General features: G+C 40.1%; 1 protein-coding gene across 2 annotated transcripts in view; it reads right to left on the reverse strand.

The window, feature by feature from the left end:
* Positions 1 to 16,612, reverse strand: part of CDH20 (cadherin 20) — a 111,222-nt gene that overhangs the window by 46,274 nt on the left and 48,336 nt on the right. Inside the window, exon 2 of one of the 2 annotated variants that reach the window (XM_015854639.3) lies at positions 2,326 to 2,461. The exons of the other annotated variant lie outside the window; for it this stretch is intronic. The gene's annotated coding sequence lies outside the window, so the exon portion shown is untranslated. The remainder of the gene's footprint in view (positions 1 to 2,325; positions 2,462 to 16,612) is intronic. 2 annotated transcript variants of the gene reach the window in all.

Consider the following 16,612-nt stretch of genomic DNA (forward strand, 5'->3'; position numbering starts at 1 on the left):
ATTCAGATGGCAGAGTTAAATGTTTATGTTATATCATTTGTGCCTATTAGCCTATTAACTGTCTCATTAGCAACAATGAATAATTGCAGGCACAAAATAGGTCTGAAGAAATGAAAATTATATTCAGGTGCTATTTATGTAACTGTGACATACTTTGGGATGGAAGTGCAATATAAATTCATAGCATTACCTGTCAAAAATCTATCACATCTTCTCCAGCCACTAAAACATCTTTCCTCCAAGAAATACTTTTCCTGCCAATCACATGATAATAAGCAAAATAGAGATTAAATGAAATTTTCTGCTTTTTAATGTCAGAATGATCTCCACTTGCATAATAGGAGAGGACTGGATTTCTTAATCAATATTTCATTCGCCTAAAATAAAAGGGTATAATATAATATAATAAAATATACTTTAAAAGTTATATATTGCAATATAATATGACACTTATGGAATGCATGGTGTCCATTTTCCCTAGAGGATATGACATACTCATGAATACGCATAGTTTTGTGATCCTAAGAAGGTCAAACCCAACTCATGCAGCTCACATCCACAACTACTTGAACAGTCCCAGGTCACCTTTAAGTCCAGAGTTTCAGTCACACTGAAGAAATTACCAGCTTTTATTAAGATCTGTTGTTGCTAATTTTTAGATAAATATTGAAGGTGGAGTAATAAACCAATGAATGTGACTGGCTTAGGAAGCCACAGTGAAAACTTGCATTTCTAGGAATATATAAGTAGGAGAGAGCTATCTTGCAAAACCTGAATAGGGAAAGCATTGCAGGCTGCTGGTGTGACATGGAGACGCAGCAGTCTGGGCTATCCCATTTCTGCAGTGTCAGTCTCAAGCAACACCGTTCAAAGCTGGAACAGGGTTTTCTGCTTGTTCCTTGCTTTGTCTATGGCACCCTCTGTGATCCTTGCACCTTCCACCTGCCCCAGAGGGAACAGGCTCCCAGAAGAACCCTTTCCATAGCTATTTTGATAGGAACTCTCTTGCCACTGCCCCGGGCAGAGGGCAAGCACCGTGCTCTGGTCTATGGAGGTCTTGGTCCCCCTGTGACAGTGTCACCACAACATGTGGGGCAGGGAGGTGGATAGGCATCTGAAGAAGTGGCTTTGACTAAACAGAACAATTACTGCTCCTTGTCCTGCTGCACATGGGGGAAGTGCAAATTTCCTTGTGTGAAGGAATCCTGCTCTTCTGCTTGTGAAGGTCTTCACCTGTTGCTGCGACTTTCCTTAAAGGACACAGAAGACTTTGTCTGATGACAGTCCTCAACTCCACTAATTTCAGTGAGTGCGGCCTGTAGCTGTAGTCCCTAATCATCCTGCTATGAAGGAAAATTGAATAAACTACAAGAAATGTGTACAGTGATTTGGAAAGAAATATGTCAAGGATGATAAAACTTTTGATTTCTGGTTTAACACTCATTCAGTATTCCAAGAGTAGCTGTAGCGCCTGTCCAATGCTATTAATTAGCATAACTGAGCTTCATTCACTCTAACTGTTCTTTTCAAACACATATATTGTTATTTATTCCCTATTTTGTTTTCCCACAAGGCACATTTCAAAACAGCATGTGCTGTTTCTGACGCAATACCATATCAATCTGATTATATTGTACATAATAAAATATGCCCTAAGATAGAGCACTGCAAGATATTTATTTAGAAGGACACCTTTGATGTTATGTGAACTAAAGAAATCTTTAAATTCTACTGAAATAAAAGTGAAATCTGGTGTCACTGTAATCAATCTTGATCCACTGCACAAGTCAGAGCTCTCTACAAGTGCAATTCTAATCTACTTCCAAATACAAGCTTCCAACTAGACAGTCAAGACAGGCGGATTAGCTCTTTGAACAGGAATTTTCTGAAAGCACCAATAGAAATGTATGGGTCTAATGCCTATTTTACAAATCAGCTTTTCAATTAGAAGACTTTTACAACTTGTTTAAGAATAAGACGCCCATGTCACTGTCACTGTCACTCCTAAGTAAGTAATGCATGGGTTTAAAATTAGAGCCTCCTTGAACAGACTTTTGAGGAGCAAATAATGGAATTATTCCTGAGCTTTTTATATGGATACCAATGACTGCAATAGACAGCTACTTAATACTTCTCAATAACTGTTTAGGCAACTTGTCTAGATCCTGGAGAACACGGCAGATGCATTTGTTTCTTACCAACACAAAAATACAAGGCTTTCTAGAACTTCTCAGTTTTCAATCAATCCATCATATTCAACAAGAAGCTCTACAGAAAGTGTATGTTATAGCAAAGAGAAAAAGAAACAGTAGCGTTACAACATACCTTTCACTGTGTTTGTACTACTCTTTGCTCCTGTCATTTGCTATGGCAGCTCAGCTTATCACTGCTTTTCCCTCGTATGCTCCTGGGCAGCACAACAGGCACTTCGGCAGCTTTGTTCTCTTTAACACAATCGGCTCTAAAGAAAAAGTTTCATTTGTATTATAGTATGTGGTAATTTTCAAGGAAAAAAAAAGACATCACCCCAAACCAATCAGAACAGCCTTTGTCTGAAGATCTAGCCTCTTTCTCAACTGATGCACTAATATGTGAATGAGGCCAGTAATCCATGAGATGAGGTATACAGAAGCCACTCACTCAAAAAGATGCTGAGAGAACATAAGCTACGTGGGTGGATGGTGGGAACAATAGCAAACATTTCATGTTGAGGTGGCTGGGAATGAATAATGCATGTGTTGGGGAAACAGTTGCCCCATTCTGGTGTGGGGAGGATGGAAAGCGTGGGTGTGGGAGGTATTTTCCTGATCAAGTTAGCATTTCTAATTAAAATCATCATCTGCATAGACCCAGAAGACGCAGTATGACGATAAAACAATGCATTTATATCCAAAGGGGAACCAATTACTGCTATATGGACCTACAAAGAAAGCTGCTCAGATGCAAAAATAATATTTTATGTAGGCAGGCAAGCAGACATACAAAAATGAAACCAAAAGACCAAGAGAAACTTTAACAGACTACGTGCTCTTTTGATCTGTGTTGTTTAGATATGCCATATAAATGAACACTTCATCTCAGCTGAACCATCCTTTCAAATTATCGTTAATTAAGTAATAATCCCTGAGAAATCTGTCATTACCAACAGTTAGGAACTGCTTTATTATGTTTGCCCCAGGCTATTGATGCTCAGACACAATGGCCACTAATTGCAGTAAGAACTAATTTCCCTAGAAAGATACACACATCTTCTAACTATCTGGCAGCATATTTTTGTTCTAAAATTTACTTTCAACTTGTGTAACTGAAGCATTGATCAGTCAGAAAATCTTTAATCTTTCCTCAAAGAAATCACCATTAACAAAAAGAAGGCAGATTTTCATTAGTGTTGTATGTTCTTAAATTTCTCTTGCAGACAACAACAACGGCAGGGGTTATAATCCCTATAAACGATGCATCAGCTCCAAATCCGGCATTTTCAATCAATGCAGTGAGCTTTGGATCAGTCCCAGCAATTCCTTTAAAAACAAGGGGGGTCTGTTATTTCCTTGGTTAACATTGCAGCTCTTCTTCTGTAACAAATAATTAAAGCAATAAGAAATTCCTGGGATGTCAATGACCAAAGTATGACATTTCATTCTGATAGCTATTTTCAGTGTAGACAAGCCAACTGGCCGTGAGAATTACCATTAAGTTACTGTTAAAGGGATAAATTGACAAAATTAATTGAGAGGCAGGGGGGAAAAAAGAAATCTACCTGGAATTTAAAGTGATTTGCTCCACAAACACTTCTTCCCTCTTCTCAGGAGCAGAGTGTAAGGAAAAGCCTTAGAGAAAAGTTGCCACTGTCATTGCATTTCAACAGCACCCACACCGCAATTTTAAAGGAACTGCCATTTCAGCTATTCCTTAAATAACCTCTTTTTTCCTCCATAATCATGTAATATATTTCTTTCACCTTTTGACTAGTACGTTGCTGTTTCTTTTTTTCTTTTTAATAAACTTACACATTCATTTTGCAGGAAATTGTATTTTAAAATGCTTCTCAAAGGGTTTTTTTTTTTTATCCTAACTCTTTCATTTGGGTTGAATTAATGCTGAATCCTGATTTGCAAAATAGAGGGAGAAGAAGAGAGGGAGAGAAAGGGAGGGAAAAAAAGCAGCTTAGCTTGTATCCCGGCTCCAAAACGCACATCCCCAATTCACGTTTCAAAATCAATCTTATTGTAACCTTTATCTGTACTAGCGGCACTATTCTGTTACTTCTGAAACACAAACAGCAGCAGTGTAGTTATCTACCAGACTACGTAGTCAAATCTGTTTTCTCCTCCTTTCCCCCTTTCATCACCAGTTCAGTTTGTTTTCAAGCCCTCAATGCCAGCTCTCACTTTATAGTTTTTATCCTTTTCCTTTTATTCCTTTTTCTTTTCTTTTTTTTTTCCCTAATGTTCTTCTCTCTCTTTTTTCCCCATTAAGATTCGAATAGGCCGGTTCCTCAGCCAATATGTCTAACATGCGTGAATAGCCTTGCAGAAAAGCAGGGTCTCCTTTTGTCTGGGCCTGTATGGCTTGTAAGTCATTCTGCACCGATAGGCAAGGGCTACTCTCTCTGTGGGAGACTTCCAATAATTGCCAGAACAAATTAAACTGAGGCTTATCTATTCCTCTCTCCTTTCAGCTTGAAAATGGAGGGAACTGAGGAACAAGACCAATTTTAGCAGGTGACAATGCAGTGTACAAATAGATTGGATACAGCTTGTGTGAAGTCATGTTGCAGTCAGCAGTGGCAGGACACTGCTTTGAGGAGTGGGGTGGTGATGTGCTCCATGGACCCAGCCAATCCTTCTGATCTGACAAATAAAAAATGAGTTGGAGATTAACAGCAGCCCTTATAATCCCCATTGTGGCAGGCAGAATTAAGAAAAGGAGTATTTCTGGTCATACTTATGTGGACTGGGGTGCCCAGAAAAGCAGAATGGAATGTTGTGTGTACAAAGACAGACATGGCATACCTTGAGAAAAAAAAGACAAGAAGTGCATAAGAAGTTCTGATATTCCCCCTTATACTCCCTACACAGTCTCTCCCAGCAGGCCCACTGTGTGCCTTAGTCTACGGGCAAGTGTCATGAAGTGCAGAATTAACGCTTACAGAGAACCAAAGTAATGAGGAGAGTTCTGTTTTGCCTCTGTGGTGAGCATTTGGCTGTCTGGGGCTGAAAAGAGTGTTTTAAGAGATAATATAGTTATCAGACACAGATTTTCTATAGCAATGAGCTGTCATCTTTTTTTGCAGATGAGATAAAGTGAGTTCAAAGTGCTTTCTCCAGGCAAAGATACACTCAAAGCCATGCAGTGGAAATGAATTCTTTGTCAGTGTCTGACAGAGAGATATGTGAACCATCAGATTTGAAAGGGACTTTTAATTTTTGGGGCTGCTGAATGTTAGTGAGAAATATTAGCATCTTCTCTTGACCAGCATGATTACTGCTATCACATGAGAGTATGTCCAACACTTTTCAGCATACTGTTGTCTGTCAAGCTCTGAAAAAACATCATTCACTGTAAACTAACTTCTCATTAACCACTCCCCCTCAATCAGGCTGTCCAGTTCTCACAGTCAATGAGAAATTAATGTGAAAAAAAAAAAACCCACAACAAAACCAGCAGTACTCAACATTAAGTTTCCTTCTATTTTACTCTCTGAACTATTCAGCAACTATTCATGTAGAGAACCTCCCTGGGCGTCCTCAACCACTGACCTGATGTTTGACTGTGCCAGGATAGAAGTTAAGCTGAAACAGAAGAGGCAAACACTAGGACCTATAAGACCTAAAGTCAATAAGAAGATAGGGAGTAAATTGAAGGTTGGTGTGGTGCAGAAAAAGGGACTGAAGAATGAATGTGGAAAGAGGTGCGATGGGGTAATTTGATGAGCAAAAGCAAGGTTCTCTTCTGAGAGCAAAGAGAGAGAGACTGCATTGTAAAGCCTCTACATCATCTATAGCAGATTTGGAAGATGTGGTTAGATGAGAGGGTATAACTACTGTCCTTTAACCCAATCTTTTATCAGGCATCTCCTAACTGTCCTACATTTACTGGGTTTAAGATTCATCACTCTCTCATACGATCTGCCAAACCTCTGGCCATTTGCTGCTCATGAAACACGGATTCTAAATATAAAATACAAAAAAAATTCTGAAGCTGCTTATGATAGGGCATGTAAAAACAATGGCCTCTGTGACTCAGTTCCTCATTTACAAAGCAGGAATAATATGGTATCAGCATTTCATCTCACACGAGCAATGAGAAGATGCCAAAATCACTAGTCATTTTTGCAAAATAGGGAACAGCAGAGAATTTGAAACCGCGGTGTCCTTGTTTTATCAGTATTCCACATCATGGCATCGTGCAGCAGGCTGTCTGATGCTTAAGCACAGTGCTGGGTGCATTTCTCATTTACTGTACTTCTAGCAGACTCAGCTACTTCATGTGAGTTCTGGCTCTGGGAGATGTGATTTCCCAATTCCAGGTGAGGGGGAAGCTCTCTCATCTTTTCCAGAAGGCCAGCCGTGCAGGGCCTGCCAATAAAGACTCATACTGACTCTTTTTCTCTCTCCTATGATTACTTTTTGGCTCATTTGATTTATTATTCTTAATTATTTTGTATTATCTCACATTCTTTTTAATAAATTAGTTTCTCCTATCTCAATTGAGTTTCTTCCTCTTCCTTCCCCCAGTTTCTCTCAAGGGGATGAAGGGGTGCTACGAGATTAACTCTTCAAACTGTGACATGGTTACACACTTATACCTATAGTTGAACAAAATGGCTAAAAACCCAGAAGACGAAGTAGACCAACTCAAGAACCATATCAAATTTACTAAGATTATTATGACATAAATTTTTCATTTGGATTATTTCTCTGGGGGGGAACAAGGAAGTGAAGGGTCTACATTATAGAGATTTTATGAACTTTGAAGAGCATTTACAATTGTAACTAATAGCAGTATGGCACAGGTTACAACGCTGATTTGAGGCCAGATCAATTTATATTCTTTAGAGATCTTCTTCAGTATCATGGCCAGGGAAGCATTGCAGTAGCCATCCCTGGAAGTACATAAAAGATGTGTGGACATGGTGCTCAGGGATGTGGTGCAGTGGTGGACCTGGTAGTGTTAGGTTGATGGTTGTATTTGGTGGTCTTTTCCAACCTAAATTATTCTAAATTATATTTGGCATAGAACTCAGGACAAGAGTTAGGCTTGCTCAGCAAAGCACTAGAATTTTGCTACTGTCTTTTATAAAGATGAGCTCACTCTAACATCAAACATCAAAAGCAAAAACATAATAAAAGGAGGGAAATTATCACGGAATATCAGAGGGATTGAAAAAAAAATAAAATGCAAAGTCATGTTTTCAGTTTGTAATGTCAGTCCCAAGAATGGCTTTTTGACCTTGATAACTTCTCCAACTTATCTTAGACAAGCAATTTTGTTTCTTAAACAGCCCATAACTGAACGAATTACTTAAAAAGACGTCGTAATTTTAGATCATTTTTAAAGATCTCTGGAGGAAACTATGGAAAAATACTTAACAGCTTCATTTTCCATTAGGTTCTCCATAAAAAAGAAAAGAAAAAAAAAGAAGAAAGAAATGTGGAAGTTTTACAGTGTGATTTTCATTTCTAAAAACTATGAACAGTCAGCAAATCTGCAATGACAAATCTACTCTGAATTGACTTTTTAAGAGTCATAAGCCCACAAATTCAACTACTTCAGAAGCACACACCTCAGATACTCTGCACTATTTTAGCCCCACACACTCTTGTTTCTAGCAGTTCTTTTCAATCAAGGCAGGTAATGGTCAGTCACCATCCAGTGGGCAAATGCTTACATTGGAAATGGGTATTTTTAGAACCCTATGCAAATTAGCTTCTGCTTCCCTCTTGAAAACACAGCGAAGTCAATAAAACATACATTCCTGCAAACAAAATAAGAACTGAGGTTTTAGGATCAATTTCAGACATCATTGTTTATATTCAGGAAACCTTCCTTACTTAGGAGGAGTCAGTGAAGGGGATTTAATGTCTATAAAATGGACTAGATTGTCACTGGCTTTAATTAGTGCCATGCTGGAGAAATCTGAATATAGGATGAATGTGACCTTTCTCTTCATAAATAGGGAAATGCATTCATAGCAAGTAATTTTTTTTTGCAGAAAAACAAAGATCTGAAAGTAATTGCATTCTAGGGTGAATTTGGGGTTGACCTTTGAAGTCAATATACAGTGAAGAATGAGACATGCTCTCTGAGGCATGGACATCTATTCACCTGACCAGGACAGACCTCTTGCCAAAGCTTCAGGAACACAAGTCTGACTTTGCTTGTCGTGGCACTCAGTCTGCCCGGCCTGCTGCACCAAATGGAAACAAAACCAATGACTTCAAAAAGCACAAGATTTCATCTGGCTACAAGGCTGTGAGTGAACAAAGTTTTCTAAAGCCATCCATGTTTACCTTGCAGAACTGAAGTCTGTTGGTCCTTTATCACTTCCCCGTGGCTGTCAAAGGCTTCTAATGTAGCAAGGACAACATTACGGCATTCTGGATGCTCATCGACTGCTGCCTGACCTTTGTGGCTTTGGTGGGGCCTGAGGACCAACGTGTTCACTACCCTGCCAACTGCTCTGCAAATGCTTAATACATCAGGCTTTCGACTGGCCTCAATTGCAAATGGATCCAAAATAGCTTTTCCCTCTGCAGCCTGAATTGCTTATTTTTGAACACTGGACCAAACAAGCTTGTCTTTCTTTTGATCAGACAATCTAACTTTCCTGCCTGTTGAAGACCTTGGCAGTCTCATGTCTGCTGACCTCATGCTCAGTGCACAGAGTTCTCTGAAGGCCACTGTGGCCATTCACGTTTCTTTCTTCATAACAATTCTTTTTTTCCTGATTTGGCAAACTTTAATGCCCAAATAGAAACAGGACCCTTCCTGGATGTATCCTGTGGCAGCTTTTAAGCACTCATGTCATATCATATTATGATTCCTGGCCACTTTAAAGCTAGGAAAGGGCTGCACAATGTCATGACTGGGAAACCTCCAAGGAACACCCACTTGTCACAGATATTTCTTGCTAATTCTGCAGATGGTATGTTCTTTCTTCTGAATAGGACTCTGAGGCTTTAAAAGATGCAGCAGTCCTTTCAACAAGGGCATCAGTGAAGTCTTGTGTGTCCTTTCCAAATTCTCATCCAGCTAATCACATGTGCAAGACACACTGCTAAGCTCTATCACTAGATGCCTGCTTCCTGCTAGAATTTTCTGCATAGCTAAATCCGCTGTTGTTTCCTCTGTGTGTAGCAGCCATCTTTGGTTCCTGGACCATTTGAGAGCACACAGACTCTAACTGCTGTTCTATCTTATTCCAGATGTGATCTGGAGAAAATTCGATGATTGTAGCCCATAAAAAAATCCATAAAGATGAAAGGTGTTATAACTGTACGTTAATTATTCATCACTAATGTTACACATACTAATGCTTTCCTCAAATGATAATGCACCCACCTGAGCTGTAAACATGTAGTTAAAGAGCTATAGGTTTTTTTAATTTGATTTTATTTTTATTATTCAAACTTGGCTAAGATCTTTACCAGAGAGGTAGAAACAAGGTTTTGTGAATATAAAATCCCTTCCTCACCTGGGGATGAATTTAGAGAAGTAAAGGAAAAAGACACTGATGATAGCTTCTAAAGAACCATGAAGCCCCTGCATCAGATCAAGCATGATTCAAAGCCACCACTACAGCACACATATGCTGTATATGCACAGCAAGGAAGCTGAAATCTCTGCTGAGCACAGAACTGCTTAACGCTGTCTGCAAAATTACCCTGTAGGCTGTCCAGCCTATTAACTACTGACGTCAACAAAAATAGCAACTGGAGATTCCTGTAGCTAAATATATTTTTGCCCTGCAAAGCTGTTTTGGGTCTAAACACAAAGATCTCTTCACAGCCATGTGAAACAACCAACTCCCGGCAGTAATGCTTAATGGCTCTGTTCAACGTAAACTGTGCACTTAGGAGTGATCATGGTATAATTGTAGAAAAATGCATTAACAAATAAAGCTTTAAAGGAAAAAAAGCACTAAAAATCAGATAGTTAGCTGGAAATGAAGTTGTGAATCTCAGGTAAATTCAATGCAAACTGCAGTCACTCTAAATAGGAACAGCAATAAAGAAGCTTTGGTATTATATTGTTATGAATGAGATGGTGAGTGGTCTCCTGTTGTTTCACTTTTTCTAAATTCTGCCAACAGATGCTATTAAAAGGAAATAAGATTAAGCTGTAAAACAGAATCTTTTACAGTGGTAATCACAACAGAGTAAACAGTGTCTGTCTCCAGTTCTGAACAGGAGGCAGCAAGGAGCTTTCCACTCAGTAAAACCATATTCATGCCGGAATTTTCTTTCCTTGCTGGACTAAAAAGAACAAGGATGAAGTGAGACCTTGGGCTACAGGCTGCAAGGCACTGAGGTGAGATACGGTGATGGATGTGATCCTGTCACCAGATGAAATGTGTCTGTGAATGTGTGTGTGTACCTAGATGTACATAACATTTACTTTTAGTTAGCTTATCATCAGGTAAAACATTTTACTGTAATTTAGTCACTGCCCATGAAAAAGAGCTTAGAGGGGAACGGTGATCCGGCTGCTGCTTGGAGGAAGGAGTCAGTGCTGGGACACTTGTGGCAAATTCTGTCCTGGGGTGTGAATTGGCAAACACAGCTGTAGTGTATTAGGCGGTAGGCGGGGTCACGGGATGTGATGGAACAGGTCCCTCCTCCTTTGTTAATATTCATGATGGGCGGGATTAGCCCCACCCACTTTCTAGCAGGTTCTATACCAAAAGTTATATAAGGGTCTGTTTGTTTTAATAAAATGCCTTTTGCCACGCACTCCCTTGTTGTGTTGGCATCTGGTCCAGCCGCGGATACCCGGGCACGAACAGGACGCACGGCACCGTGTAACACACAGCTCCCTGTCCAAGTCAGAGAGTTCATCCAGGGTGCATATCCCATGCTGTGAACTCTCATCCAACCGAGAGCTGCCAAGTACTAGTTTCCAGTAAGCAGGAAACAGTAGCCTACAAAATATGCATGGTTTGAAAGGCAGAGCACAAAGCTGCTGCAGGTGATCTGGGAGACCCTATCTAGGTGACCCTGTATAAATCCAACTATACTAGCGTTTTCTTTTTGTCTGGACTGGAAATTACAATGAATACTACAAGCCACAGATAAACACAGTAACTTCAAAACTGTTTTATGTTTTGGATGTGGCATTGCATTAACATGATGAAAATCAGAGGAGCTCATGCTCAATTATTTAGATTTGTCTCATCTGTCCAGACTGAAGAACTATATGGGGTCACGGAGCAGTTATCTCAGTCTTTTATGTCAACAGATGACAAGTTTTTTGTTACATGGGAAAATTGGAGATATGTGCATCTTCTGGGGTTTGATCACAACCCAGCCTGGCTGCACGCCTCAGCAGCACATGAAATATGCAGCCCATGTTAACTTCTCAACAGGCACATCCCTGGCAGTTCTTGTGAGCTCCGGTCTCAGCAGGAGATAAGATGCTATGCATCATTAAATCAGCACCAAACAACCACCTATTACTAGTGCAGGAGAAAGGCTCAATCAACAAGTGTTCCCAGTAAGGAATAATCACTAATAATGAACACTGCATGAATTTCAACAATATCTATTGAAACATAAGCCAGAAGACCACAAAAACATCTTCAGTACTACTGAAGCTTGAGCACAAGCACTAGAATAACATGCCAAAACCTGTTTGAAATTAGATATTTGGAACAGTATTTATGTTCTTGTTCAAGGCCCCTCAGCTCTCAGCTTTTAGACAAAGCAGACAATTTGGCTGCAAAAAAGTTATCATGCACCTTAGTAGGGTAAGTCACCACTTAACATGACTGGAAAACATCAATTTCCTATCATATAACAGATATAATTTGGGACTAATTTTCAGTTGAAATAAAAACTTTGTTCCAGGCTACCCTTAAGAAATGAAATCAAGGTTTTTTGTTTGTTTGTTTTGCTTTGTTTTTTGTTTGTATGTTTTTTCTTTACTGTTGGATAGTATGTGGTGATTGGGATAGACAGAGTGAGAGAAAAATGAAAGGTTAACCAGTACCAAGTTTGTCTCTTCTGCACAGACAATATATTAGTGGTCTGAACCGCTACCCTTGTCTTTGACCAAGGAGGTTCTGGCCTAATCTCTGCTCTCTGGGAGCAGTTCTGCCTCATTATCATCTCACTTAAGCAGCACGTTGCACCTTGTCCTTGGGTGTCTTCAAACCTCCCTTCAATTTTCACTCCAAGAAAGATGAGGTTTTTTGTGTTTTTTTTTTTTAATTTAATTTAATTTTTATTTTTCAAATCATAGAATAGAATCACAGAAGGGCTCAGGTTGGAAGGGACCTCAAAGCCCACCAATCCCAAACCCCTGCCATGGTCAGGGCTGCCACCACCAACTCAAGCTGCCCAGGGCCCCATCCAACCTGGCCTTGAGCATCTCCAGGGATGGGGCACCACATCTTCTCTGGGCAGCTTTGCCAGGGCCTCAGTGTCCTCTGAATGAAAGATTTCTTGCTAACATCTAACCTGAATTTCCTTTCTTTTAGTTTAAATCCATTCTCCCTTGTCCTGTCACTTTTAAACCATGCTCTTGCACCTTCCGCTGGACTTCTAAACACTTAGCACCCTTTCAGTGCAAATAAATGTTCCTTTCTTCTGCTTCTCAGGATTCACGTGGCTTACAGTGGAATGGGGACACTGACATTTGATTCTAAGGATGGCATGCAATATTTGCTGGCACCCATTATGCCCATATGTAACCTCCTGAGGCTCTGCAGATGTTCAGAGGGCTCAGGGATGCCCAGGGCTTCTTCTGCTAGCAAGAGGACAGTCTCAGAAAACATCTGTGTAGCCTCACTTTTTCCCTTGTAGCTTTGCAGCTTAAAAATACAGCTGTAAATCATACCATGTTGCTGGGAGTAATAACACTTGTATAGTCAACCTTGAGAATAAAGGATTTTAGTTGGATTTCCCAAAGCAAAGGGTGTACAGTCATTTCTTACTGCCTGTCAGTCCTCATCTAATACAATTGGAATCCATTTAGCCAATTTCAACTCTGTTTGACAGAGAAGATGTTATAGCAGATAAGGAAGAGGATTATATGTGATATACCCAAAGGACTTCTTTTTCCACTGCAACTTTGTGTATCAACTTCTCTACAAGTATATCTGCTATTTTAATGTGCCACATACATGTTGCTTGAGCAGTTGTGTAATAAATGTCATCTTTTTAATGTGTATTTACAGTTTAAAATATGCCCTGAGATCTTAATTTGGAATGAGAATGATAGTGTGCAATTAAAATCTGAAATGAAATATAGCAGGAACACTGTAGGTTGTAACTGCAATTATTGCCATGAAAAGATGACATGCCTGAGATACAGTCTGTCTATCATTGTGTGAGTGCAAGTTCAGCAGGGAAAGAACCACTATTTGTTATGAGGTTATACCTGCCAATCAGGATAGTCACCTTGATCCTCTCTGTTAAGATAAGATAAAGCCAAGCTGTATCATCAGTGATCTAGTGCTTGATCTAGTGGGGGGAGGGGGCAACCCTGCCCACAGCAGGGAGTTGAAACTAGATGGTCTTTGAGGTACTTCCAACCCAAGTCATTCAATGAATCCATGATAACCATGACAGCAAAGTATTTGCTTGCTTTTAGAAGATGGCAGCAACGCTGCATCTTCAGGAAGACCTGTGTGGTAAAAGTTAAGTGACCTTTTAATTGTGACAGTTATACGAAATGGTTTGAATAATTACCTATGAAAAGATCCTTTTGTATATCTTTACAGACATCTTGCAATGAGATGCTCTTTTGTGGCATTTTCATTTCCATTCTAAACCACATTAATGATTCATTGAGTTGGAGAATCTGATGGAAAGGAAAAAAACAAAATAACTTGATGCTTCTAATGTTATCACTTGGAGGCTCGGCTGAGCAGCCTCTGTGGCTGTGGTGGGTGAGATCCCTTCAATGCAGCAGAGAATGTGAGGAGCTCTGCCTTGTACTGGACCATCTCACCCCCCCCCCCTCCCCGCAGCCATTCCCAAGCAGATGGTGGGGAAAGACCATCTGAAACAGCTGTAAGCAGCAGTAAACAAGCTGCAAACAAGCCTACCAAGGGAAATTCTCATTTGGTGGTGCTGGCTTTATCATCTGCATCTGAAAGTTTGTGAGTCGTTGCTTCTGTTTAATTCAACATATAACATGCTGCAATAGAAATCAAAATGGGGGATGAAAGAAGAGGTGAAAATTGGAGAAAAGGAACTTGTGTTACAGACAAAGCAGAGACCTGAAAGCCATAATGCAGATTAAAACAGTAGGCTTTTTTTTTGGTATGTTTTTAGCTGTTTCCTTCCCCCTGCCCCAGACACAGATGTTAAAGGTAATATCTACAGAGTAAGAAATGTCCTGCCTATACAGGAGAGGAGTATAAGCTTAATTATATCTGTATGCTTTTGCAGGAAATCACAGAGGTGATGCACTTGTATTAATCTCATCGAACTCTTCTGCATTATTACAATCCTGCAGGAAATTTAAGCCCATATAAACCTAAGGCCTTCCCATTCAAAAGCGAGACCCCAAATCAGCAATTCTTTTCTGTTTTGCATTTTCAGCATGAGAGACAGAATAAGATATACGTTTAGAGAATGGAAGCAGGCTCCGCAATGCTCACACAAACCTATACGGGATATGAAATGGAAATTAGAAGCATTTTATGTCATGTGTTTCTTCTAGCCTGTCGGCGAAACTTAAAACAGTGGTGATGACAACTGATAACAAACAGCAATATTAATCTTTTCAAGGAAAAGTAACCTGAGATCACTACAAAGCTGAAACTCGGTTTTGTGAAATTCAGAGGTGGTATCGTCAGAAGTCTGAAGGAGTCTCCATCAGCCTTAATTTTTCTCCATACTTTGTGAAAGGAAGTTGTAACAAACTAGGGGGAAAGTGCTATAATGTGATGGAAAGTACAGCAATAACAGCAAGGTAGCAAAGTCTTTATCTGCAGAAAATGAGGACAAGCCCAAATGAGGCAGCCATGGTTGCAAAAATGAAGAAAAATAGCTGCTTATCCTTGGAAGGCCTCAGGTAGGCAGGGATTTCAAGTGAGATACCCTCACCTGCCAACCCTTCAGTGAGGTCTGGGAAGGGGTGCATCCTGATTCCACCTCTTCTAGTCATTCAGATGCATTGCATGCACCTGAGCTCCCCTGAGCTGGCCCTGCCTTCCTACCAGGTGCTCAATCATTGGTTCAAGCCATGATTTAGCATGGCTACAGGGGGTCAACCTCTCCTCCCATGTAACAGCTATAGGACAAGAGGTCCGGGCATCAGGTTGTGCTGGGGAGGTTCAGGTTGGATATTAGAAAAAATCTCTAATCAGAAAGAGTGGCACAGCCTGCCTAGAGAGATGGTGGAGTCACTGTCCATGGAGGTGTTCAAGAAACACATAGATGTGGCACTGAGGGACATGGACAGTGGGCATGGTGGGGATGGGTTGATGGTTGGACTAGATCATCTTAGAGGTCATTTCTAATCTTAACAATTTGACGATTCTACGACTCATGGTATTTATATAAGACAAATTCTCTAAGTGCCACTGAAGGCAGGTATCACAGTAGTACCACAGACTAAAGGAGCTTCTATAAAGTGATGAAGGACACCTCAAATACAAAACTCAAGTAGCAATCTAAGAATCATAATTCTCTTTAGAGTTGAAATATTCTTTTAATAAAACACCTCAAGTAAGAATGGTATTTCAGCATCAACTTTCCTAGTATTTCAGTTGGGTAAATTGTGCCATGCTAACAGGTAGAGTAGAAGTGATGGTGAGATTTTTCTATGTTAGAAGAAGTTGCCATAGAGAACATGAGAAACACTGACCCTAAGACCCTGTAAGGAAATGAGCCCTGTGAGGCTCTTTCTTGTTCATTTTGCAGTCAATATCTTCACAAATTCACTCAATACAATATCTTCAGTCCCTAATTAAGACGTTGGCAGGTATAGTTTGTTTGAATTTATGTCAGGGGATTTATTCTAATCTCCTCCTTTTCTGTAATGCTCATCTGGAAGGGCAAAGAAAATGTTTCACCGCTTCTTGTGAAAGGGACTCTACCTGATACTCCCCTAATTGTGTTAGAAATCCCTGTGAATCTGGGCAGAAGAGAAACATCACCCAGACACGTCTCCTCTTGGATAATCAGCATTTGCTGCCTACAGTGTACTGACTACCTGGCTCACAGCAAGTGGTGCAGGAAGACCATGCTGCAGGAGCTAGAGCTGAGGGAGATCACTTTGGAGGGTCTGAGTCAAGAGAGTAGAACTGGTCTATGCGTCACAGATCATATTCATCAGAAAGTCACAAGTGGAAAAACAGCATTAGTCTAGACCATTCCCAACACAGTTACTCAGCCAGGACCAAATCTGCCACTGATGCATATTAAGAAAGCACTTC

The sequence above is a fragment of the Coturnix japonica genome, chromosome 2, assembly GCF_054131305.1.
Source record: "Coturnix japonica strain WE chromosome 2, WE-NBRP24, whole genome shotgun sequence".
In the NCBI taxonomy this organism is placed as follows: domain Eukaryota; kingdom Metazoa; phylum Chordata; class Aves; order Galliformes; family Phasianidae; genus Coturnix; species Coturnix japonica.